Consider the following 11324-nt stretch of genomic DNA (forward strand, 5'->3'; position numbering starts at 1 on the left):
GTACGCTGTACCCCCGCTTATTTGGGCCATGATCTTATTTTTAATAGTCTAATATATAAAATAATTGCTAGTGTTATCAGTTACAAGTGTGTATTTGTTGTAATAATGACAAAAACATAATACATTTCCCTCAAGAACGCTAACGAAAAAGCTCTATAATGGCAGCCGCAGGCAAACGTTTTTTACTTGACTTATTTTCTAAAAAGGATATAATTCACAAGAACGAAGAGGCTAGCAGCACCAAAGCTACAAGTGAAGCTGCTACTAGTACTACATCATCAGAAGAGCCACTTAAAGACGTGGATAATACCAGCACTAATGTTAACGTTAGCTGCGCTTGCAACGTTCCCCTGGCTAGCATAAACTCACCTTCCCCAGAGGTATGGACGGAGGAGATGTGGCGGAGGAAACAAGAGGCATACCCGTGGATAGACTGCAAAGCTGGGAAACTGGGCTGCAAAGTTTGTTCATCCATTTCGGATTTATCAGTCTTCAAAACGCAAGGTGTTTTCTCTCACACAGAGAGACACAGCGCTGTCTGCTTAGTTGCAATACTGTAGCTTATGCAACTTAGGCCTATACATTATTTATGTAACTTATGTGCCAGTGTGTCCATGGTTTTGAGTCTGTGTGTGTTGAGCGCAGCGCCGTCTGCTTTTTGCAGTACAGTAACTAAAGTAGGACTAAGCATACCGGTAGTTTCTGTGGACCTGCCTGTCCGTTTTGTTAGTGCACTGCGCGCGTGCGCACTTGTGTGGCATTGTTTGGGATGACCTAATTAAAATAGCGTCCCCCCAGTAAAAAAATCCCCACTATACACCACTGCCTGTGGGACTAATAAAGGTAATCTGATTCTGATTGCAAAAACCAAGCCAATACTATGCTGCGTTCATGGAGCTACGTGGAAGTGGGGAAGGACAATGCTTAATTGCGGATACGTAATTTCACATTCTAGCACAGTTTATTGCTCTTATACCTTGATTGTTGCCAATTACGATGCTCAACAGCTTGCTTAAAGGAACTTTGACGCTGGTATCAGTTTACCACCAATCACGGGAGTATTGTGTATAGAAAGTATTGAGTTATATTTCTCGCGCTACCTAACACCCTTGAAGGCAACATGACAGAGGGAGGCCTGCCACTCAGGATGCCAAACTACTCTTTGCTAACCCCGCCCCCCCACGCAACATCAGGGCCAAAAGTCTGAAAGCGAAAAAAAAGATCTGAAAGCGAAAAAAAGGTCTGAAAGTGAAAAACGATCTGAAGATGAAAAGCAATGTGAAACCTGAAAAAACAAGATTTGAAACTGAAAAAATAATTGTTTTGAATCTGAAAACGAAAAATCTGCAACTGAAAAAAATAAGGATTGGTATCTCGAGCTGAGCGCTCATTGGTGGTTTGTACCTCGTGCTGCTGATGAAACTCTCCATTGGCTCGGCAAATGTTTGTTGTTGTTTTGTGTCGCCACTTCCATTCACATTTTTCCACAATGTTTATCATGAAATTAATATCCATATATTTTATACTATACTTGCACTGCTTACCGTTTTCAAAACTTTATATATCTTAGCATATTCATACACACTGTTAATACTGCTCACAGGCTGCTGTGTATATCTAGTGTATTCATACCCCTCACTGTTTATTCATCATTCAATTCATTCTATATTTTATTCTGTAGATCGTGTACATTGCTTTTCACTTTACTGCTTGTTGCACCGTTAGAAGCTAAACTGCATTTCGTTGTCTCAGTACCTGTAATCTGTGCAATAACAATAAAGCACGCATCTTTATTGTAGCCTCAACATTCAAGTTCTAAGTAGTGCAATATGAAATAAAAACAACTACACTCTTTTGGCAGTGTTGTGGTGCCGAGAGATGGGAGTCGGAGGCGGGGTAACAAAGGTGCAAGCTAGACTTTTATTTAGCATCTGAAAACCATTGTAAACATTTTCATGCCCGGGAAGCGAAGACCGGCGGAAACAGGAAGTCCGGTTCACTAAAATGTCCGTGCAGAACAATACCCCAACCCATAGATCCGTGGGTGAATAATGTCAATCACCACAGTGTACACATTAACAACAACTGCACTATTTTGGCAGTGTAACAATTAAACAAGAACTACACTCTTTTGGCAGTAACAATTAGATGAATAATAAACTGTCAGACTGACACTGAAGACAAACAAACTATTTTCAGCAATCAATCTGTTTAGTTGACTCTGGGTGACATGTGGCGGTTTAAAAAAATCGTTTTTTTGGCTGTTTAGATGGTGTTGCTCCATCTGGGTCACTGCCGGTGGTTAAGACGGTGGGGTCTTTGGCGACTAGTTTTATAGCCCCATGTACATTACTTAGGTGCTTCAGGAGATTGGCATTGCTGTTATTCGATGTGGACAATGCTTTCTGTCCTGAACACAGTTTACATTTGACCGTAATATGTTGTGCGTCCTTTATCCCCACAAATTGAAAATAGTGGTTATATCTCCAAGTTGTAAATGCGCTGCTGCTCTCGCTGATACTTGTATCTGCCATAGTGTGTGTGCTGGTGGTGGGCGTTGCCGTGTATGTGTGTGTGTTAGCAAGTGTTTAGGCTTGTTTGACACAAGCGAGACCTGCGCAGACCTGCACAATTTCAACCAACGTCTTGCTACTGCGTTGCATGATGGTTAGTCATTTTGTCCGACCTGCTCTGGAGGCTCGCCCTACATGAGACGTTGAAATCTCGCGGGACAAAGACGCCCGCAGCCTTGAGAGCGAGGCGGCGCAGTCCCTCTCCACTGGCTGCGGAAGCGAAATGCTTGATGGGAAACGACTCGCTGGTATCTCGAGCTGACCGCTCATTGGTGGTTTTTACCACTTGCTGGTGATGAAACTCTCCAATTGGCTCGGCAAAAGTTTGTTGTTGTTTTGTGTCAGTTTTACGTCGCCCCCTACATTAACATTTTTCATAATTGTTCCACAATGTTTATCATCATGAAATTAATATCTATATATGTTATACTATACTTGCACTGCTTAACGTTTTCATACTTTATATATCGTAGCATATTCATACACACTGTTCATACTGCTCACAGGCTGCTGTGTATATTCATACCCCTCACTGTTTATTTATCATTCAATTCATTCTATATTTTATTCTGTAGATTGTGTACATTACTTTTCACTTTAGTGTTTGTTGCACTCCTGGTTGGAAGCTAAACTGCATTTCGTTGTCTCAGTACCTGTAATCTGTGCAATAACAATAAAGTTGAATCTAATCTTGAGCAGGAACAAATGTATTTACTTAGTACATATCTGATATTAACGATTAAACACATGTGTGCATTCTTTATAAATGCAAACTCTGGAGGTGGCGGTATGCACCTTAAAGTTGTTTGCAATCCGCCAAAAAACCGAGAGAAGAAGAAGAAGAAGGCGAAGAAGAAGAAAAAGAAGCCGACTCGGAGCTGTCCGACTTCAGGCGAGCTTTTTGAGACCTCCCCCGGCTGCGATCTGCAATACTATGGAAAGCCAAAGGTGCCATAATACGACCGTATGTATACGGGCGTATTATGGCACCTTTGTCTGTGTATTTTTCTATCTCCCCATAAGGCAAGACCCGCCCAACTCTGTCTCTGATTGGCTTACCCTGAAATGTTACCCCGCGTTAACCAATCATCACTCCTCTCTGGTCACTTTCACTTTTCCATGGTACTGTGAGAGGACACCGCTGTATTCAACTGTAAATTACATCCGCAGGGAGATTCGGTTCAGTTGGATCACATAATGTAATGCAAGTAAAGTTAATCATTCATTTTAAGTTGTTTCATCTTAAAAGTACTGAGTTCAGGCAACTTATATCATTACAGTAAACTTGAGTAGACCCAACTCAAGATCATTCATTACGATGACTATAAAAAGTTGGTTTAGAAAAATTAAATATCTGAGTTATGTTGAATTAGCACAACTCATAATAAAAAGTGAACCTTACTTGTCAAAGTAGTTCACTTTACTAGGGTAATATCAGGAAACCGATTGCCTCAACATTTTCAAGTAAGCTGAACATAAAATGTTAAGCTATTGTAACAAACAAGACATTTCAATGGTAATGATAGTCACATTTTATTTGTTTTGTTAAAAAACATATTTTTGAGGCTGACTTCTGTGCTTTCATCAGAAAAATCTACACATTGTACACAAAAACAAAGTCCCTCTGTGTAACGCGGCCTTTGAAAAATAATAATAATAACAAAGAAAAATCACTTTTCCAAAAGAGAAAAGGTCCAGTGGTATGGCAAGCCGATTTAGCTTTTATTCATTTCTGAAGGATATCAAAAAATCAACTCTTACTAGTAATAATGTTTATTTCTGATATCAAAAATTGAATTGTAACTAGTTGTAATGTGTATTCTTGATATCAGAAATACGATTTTAACTTGTGAGATTTGCTTCGTTTTTCTCATTCTTTTCAATGGGAGTTGGAATTTGAATAGTTCAAATGCCAATTTCTGATATCAGGAACTCAATTGTTACTAGTTACAATTAAATTTGAACCAGTAAAAATACCAATTTCTGATATCAAGAATTCAATTTGAACTAGTCGAAATCGTTTTTTGATAACAGGAATTCAATTGTAACTAGTTATAAATACAAATTGTATTATAACTAGTAACAATTGAATTGCTGATATCGAAAAAGGATTTTGAACTAGTTCAAATTCCGACTCCCATTGAAATGAATGAGAAAAACGAAGCAAATCTCACTAGTTAAAATCGCATTTCTGTTATCAAGAATACACATTACAACTAGTTACAATAGAATTTCTGTTATCAAGAATTCGCTTTCTAACTAGTTAAAATTCAATTTTTTATATCAGAAATAAACATTCTTACTAGTAAGAGTTAATTTTTTGATATCCTTCAGAAATGAATAAAAGCTAAATCGGCTTGACATACAGTGGGAGGTGACTCAGGACATTTTTGAGACTGACTTCTGTGCTTCCTTCAGAAAAATGTACACATTTATACAAAAACAATCTGAGTCCCTCTGTGTGTGATGCAACGCAGCCTTTGAAAAAGAATAATAATTACAAAGAAAAATCACTTTTCCAAAAGAGAAAAAGGTCCCAGTGGGGTGCTCTGACTCACTGCATCAGGGCATTTTTGATTGTTTTGGTTTAAGGGACTTATGGCCAAGTGAGAGCATCACCCTTTGAATTAATTCAAAAGTGTTCTTCAGTTGTTGAGGGTATTGCAAATTTAGGGCGTGAATGAGTCCAAAAAGTAGGCACATGGCACCTGGGAGAGAATTGATGCCGTCCATCACCATTTTCCCTTCCAATATGAAGGCGGATTGCTGCCGGTGCAAGGTGGAGTGAGTCAGGTGAAGCCAGGCTGTCTTCAGGGATGACTGTAACGGTACGTCCACACAGCAGCTTTGAAAAAATCTTGAAAATCTTGGAGCTGGGCGTGTCTGAGAGCTTGGTGATTTTTCGCGAGCAACGCGACCAACAACCAATCAAATGAATCTCCCGCCCCCGGCATACAAAGCAAAAAATCCCGGGGATTTTATGCGAGCAATATATATATATATATATATAAACTCCCCAAACAGGCGAAAACCTACCAGTTTCACCCACTGTCTCTGCCACCTCCCTCCATGCCTGGTTCCTCCGGTTTGTATCCCGGTAAATAGTTCTGGTTGTAAATAACCGGGTGATTTGCTACCGTAATTTCTCGTTTGGAATATGAGGAAATGAACTGCGGTCTGGCTCTCCCAGCTTGCACGCGGTTTGATTGGCTAGCGCTTGAACTGTCAGATTTGCATAAACGGGATTTGATTGGCTGACGCTTCCAGCTCAGCCTCCAAAGTTGAACATTGCTCAACATTTGAATCCTGAAAATCCTGAAAATCCTGGAAATCTTCGCTTCCCCACAATGCAGTTTGGCGAAAAGCGAGGCAAAGTGACGTCATCCCCATTCAAAGTCAATGGGCAGAGAAGCGTTGGAAGCGTTGGAGGATTTGTTTAAAGCTGCTGTGTGGACGTACCGTAAGGATCCCGATGGAGCTGTTGGAGATGTCCAGGTCATCACAATCCTATAACATAGGCAACAGTAAAATGACAACCACAATAACATTTTAAATGCAGAGTTTAGCGTGGCCTGCTGAAGGCCCACTTTTGTCCAGTATCATAACAAAAGCTAAAATATATTTATTTAACACAACGGACAGGATAAAATACATTGGGCATCCTGTGGCGTAGAATTTAAATAATGATGAAAAAAGACTACTTACAAAGCAAGTCTTGAATAAGTCATTGTTTTCATCACCCAGGATGACAGGAAGGCCTTGGAGGACTGCTGTTCGTTTGCTATTAACATCTGTACCCTGAAATATATTGAAACACCGATTATTCATTCATTCATTCAAGTGGTCAAGAATAATTTGTTAACAGAAAACAAAAAAATAATGTTATTTGTGTATGAAAAAACTTACCGCTGGTGCCACCTGTTGCATGTTTTAAGCGATAGTGCTTCAATAGCCCTCTTTTCAGAAGAAAATATGCAGTACTTACACTGCCAATGCATGTTTTCTGTCTCTGAAGATCAATACCTACACACAAAAAATTGAAAAACACAATAACTTAAACTGCATTCAAACTATACAGGGTTTCTGAACAAATTCTGAAATCAAATGTCATGCATTTCAGACCATGAAAAAATATAGAATAACACTTTACCAAACTAATAATGCAAATAAGGCCTGCAACAAATAATTTACTCAGCATTTATTGGAAATGTTTTTTAATATCGTTTTGTGTTATTTTACAATGTTTGAAAATATACAATCCGCTCATATATATCAGTATGTAGTTAAATGTGAAGTTTTTGAATTGTAATTAAATTAATTCATTTATGAGGCAGCTTGTGTTAAAATATTGCATGTAAAATAACAGTTTTTAGTGCTTTAGGACGCGGTAGGGCTGTGCGGTATGAAAAATAACATCACAGTATTTTTCCTAATTATAACGCAGTGTTTCCCCTACCATTGTCTTGGGTTGACAGTGTGCTCTCGTGTGTGTGTGGGGAGGGGAGCCCCGCCCTCCAGAAACAGAGCTGAGGAGAGAACGTGTTTTTGAATTTATTTTTTATATATGCCAAATTGCAACTGAAGTAATCTATCTACGGTCACTTTTTGCATTGAACATGTGCTCTTTTATTAAATAAACTAAATGCTTATATTATTTATCCAATGTATGTGCATGTTTCAGTGTCCACTGCATTGCACGTTCTCTCCTCAGCTCTGTTTCTGAAGGGTGGGGCTCCCCTCCCGACACACACACACACACAAATGCACACACTCACAGTCCGAGACAAGAGCGGAGGAAAGGAGGAGAACAACAAAGTGTAAAAAGTCAAACAACTCTGCATTATAGTCTCTGCTGTTGGTCATGTCCTGGGCGTCATTTCCCCATGTTCACTGTTCAAAATCCCGCTTGTGTCTAAAGTATATTTTGAAGTATTAAAATAACGTGTTTATAGCTGAAAGTTCAATAAGGCGTATTTCTGGTATATTCCTTTTAAATGTCCCATTTTTAATAGAAGTAGATTAGCGCAATAGTATTTTCTTCCACTTTTATGTGTAATCAAAAGGGTGGTTTTTTGGCTATCTGTGGTTAGGTATAATACAAATGACCTTTGACATCTGCTTTGCAGTTCCCAGACCTCTGAAGAGGCCCTGAGCCTCTGGCTTCTTCTGTTAATTGCTAAAACTATTATTGATTAAGCCAAAGGGGGTTTTCCTCAAATATAATGCAGTTAAAGTCTTGTTAAATTAATGATTCATTTCCTATAGACCCCAAAAAAGGCTTTGAGAATTAGGTCACACAAGTTAGAGAGACCATAGTCCTTTGTTCTCATTTATAAATGTGTTTGTTCCGGAAGGCTAACTTTGGAGTGGAAGGGAAGTTCAGAGATGGCCTTAGGGTATGGGAACAATTAACCTTTGTTATTTACCTAATCCTAAAGATGTCATGAGATGATGACTGGTAAATCTATACAAGCATAGCTTTCAGAGGAGAAAAACATGTGACTATTGTGTGATAAGCTACATGATAAGATACGTGTTCATTTCTGTTAAAAAGTCCTCTGTCTGTAAAATTATACTACTCCAAATCATTGATTGGGGGATCTGCCTAAGGGCAGAGAGGGACAGAAACACACACACACACACACACACACACACACACACACACACACACACACACACACACACACACACACACACACACACACACACACACACACACACACACACACACACACACACACACACACACACACACACACACACACACACACACACACACACACACACACGCACAGGAGCGAAACAGATGGAATCAACAAACTGCTGACTCACTGCCTGGGGTCCCGCCCAGAAGTGAAACCGACCAATGGAACACTGCCAACTCACTGGCTAGCTCGCTCAGAAGTGAACTCGCCAATAACAAATAGCTAGGGAGGAGCAAGTGATACAACTCCTCCCCACCTGTGTATAAATGTTGTGATCATTTTGAAGATCGGCGCTCTTGTTTTTGACTGGCCGTTCCTGAGACGTGTCTCACGCGGTGGTAGAACTTGGGCCCGGAGCATTCTGCATTTTGAAGCTGCTGTTGCAGAGTGCTTCGTGATTAGGTGATGTATTGTATGTGTACCATTAAAACAGATTATTGTTTAACCCTTATCCTGGTTGCTTTGAATTCTTCCTCTGTTAATCTGACCCATTCATAAAGGAACACGCGGAGCAGAGGTTCTGCCCCAACATGTCCCACACACTTTCAAATTAGTTTATCATTGTTTGTTTAGCCTCAAGCCGTCATCTTCACGGAGTAGGACACACAGCCTGCCTAAAACGAACGTAGCGTGCACATTCTAAAAAAAGCTCACTGATGATGATGAGCAAGTAAAGTGGGTATGCATCATTAATAGGTTTTTAAATGTTAAGAAGCCCTAAGACGCTGTTATTTGCAAGATGTTGCGTCCCGTAGGCTAAAGTGACAACAATAGCAACGCCTAAAATGGCGGTAGAGGAGAGTGCAGCAGTGGCTAATGTGTGCTAACAGGGAATGCAGCCGTTGCTAAATGTGTCAACCGTTAACGGACATACTGCTTTTGCTTTTACACAAGTTTTCTTCAAATACATTTATTTTACCGGAATTAATTCCACGGCATAGGCTATGCCTACATGACGGGCTAACTTTCTTAGCTTTAAAGTTAGCTCTTAACCACTTATACCACTTATACTTTATACCCCATTTATACATATGTAGCACTTCATTTCAGACTCCAGCTTACAGCCTACCACCTGCCTAAAACCAGTATAGAGGAATGTTAAGCCCTCCCACTATTTTCCAAGAGGGCGTTGCCAGATTTTCAATTTCAGGTTTTAACCAGGAGATGGCGCTTCATTCACAAATACAGAAAGATAATTTTCATGGACTTTCAGTTGTGTTTTGAAGAGCATTTGAAAACATCAATATTTTAGATACTATACTAAAGTATATCTAATCTTGTAATTCAATAACATATAGTCTTTATATATTAAATAATCATAATAATAATGTAAATGTTTACAATACACTTCTTTATTTGTTATGCTCATACTTTTACCTTTACAACCGTTTGCTTTAATATTTGTTGTATATTTTTGTGTTTGCTTCCTCCTGCTCCCTTTCAGACACATACTGTATGATTTATTATTATTATTATTAATATGAAGATATTATTAAGATAAGATAAGATGTTACTTTATTGATTGAACATTTTAGTTTAGAGTGTGCTGTCCCACGGTAATTCAGAAGGCTCACAGGTCACATTCTGACCATTATTTAAAACAATAGGTGCTTTCACACCGTCTACAGTTTGATTTGTATAGAGGGAGCTCTGTGGCTGAATGGCCAGCGATTAGGTGCGGCGCATTTATCATAGGTGATCAGAGCTAACTGCCTGCCGTCAGATTTCATTTAAAAAACAGATCTGATTTTAAGACTATTTCTGCGCTCATAAAGAATGATAAGAATAAATATAATGCGTATTGAACTAGTTTCATTAATTAGTGAGTTTATTTAACACTAGAACCACCAATCGGGTCAATTTGTGTGATGTGTGTTGTGTGTGTGCAATGTAACTTTTTTTCAATAAAATATTAAAGTCACCCAGTCCGTGACTTTTCCTGAAAGTGTGTTATGTAGCACCCTATGTTGTTAAAAATTGCATTCTAATAGCGGGATTTGACGGTTTTAGGTAGGCCTATACAAAAACCTCTGGCGGTTCTAGTGTTAAGGTAATTAGGTACAGTAGAAGCCCTTTTTTATCAGTAACGAATTTAGCAGTTGAACATAAAAGTAAACTAGCTGAGGGTCACTTTCAATGACAGTGTTGTGTCTACTGTAAGCTTGTCACTCAGAGTAACCTACAGTTAATTTAGCTGCTGGAGAAGAAAGATCAGGGGGGAGGGGGGAAGAGAGCTGTGGTTGATGGGCCATTAGTTGTGTAAATACACAGCTGAGAGGTGCCGTTTCATTCAGACTGTTTAAAAAACGATAACAACGGACTATTTTTCAAGATCAAGATCCCTCCGCTACGCTTTGGGATCCTTATCTGCCGACGAGGCTCCATTAAAATATAAATATTTTTAGTGAATTAATGAGTTTAGGCACGTTAATAACGTTTTAATGAAGTTGAATACAGTATATTCATATTTGTCAGGGATTTCATGTCATTTCATGTAGATCTGCAATAAAAATATTTTTGGGGTTTGGGGGGTTCTAGGACCCGGAGTAATCTGCGGCCGTGAGCTGTTATGTGCCATCATGACACGCATGGTGTTCTTTTTTATATATATTATAATGAAGTGCGAGCTGTGTGCTCGAGTCTTCCTGCCTGTCGGCTCTGCTCATGGATGGATAATAAGGCTCTGCTGCTCCGAGATGATGGTCTAGCTTCAGCAGCTACAGTACCTACGGGTGCGTTCGTTAATGTTAACTGCACGTCCGGAGTCACTGTGGCACAGACTGGATCGCTGGTGAACAGCTGTTAGAACGGGCCGTTCAGGTGTTCAGAGCAGAGCTCCCTGTCGGAGCGGCAGAGCGTGATGTGAACTGAAAAGTTTTTCTGTGGCAATATTATTTAAGGAATCGTTGTGCTAGCTAGCTAGCATATATTGTCACTATCTGCTAACGTTAGCTTTAGCCTTCTATTTCTAATAGTTTTTTTCATAGGCTATAAACAGAGGTGGTATAAGTATATATATATATATATATTGTACTTGAGTAAAAGT

This window comes from Notothenia rossii (genome assembly GCF_949606895.1).
Source record: "Notothenia rossii genome assembly, chromosome: 9".
NCBI lineage: Eukaryota > Metazoa > Chordata > Actinopteri > Perciformes > Nototheniidae > Notothenia > Notothenia rossii.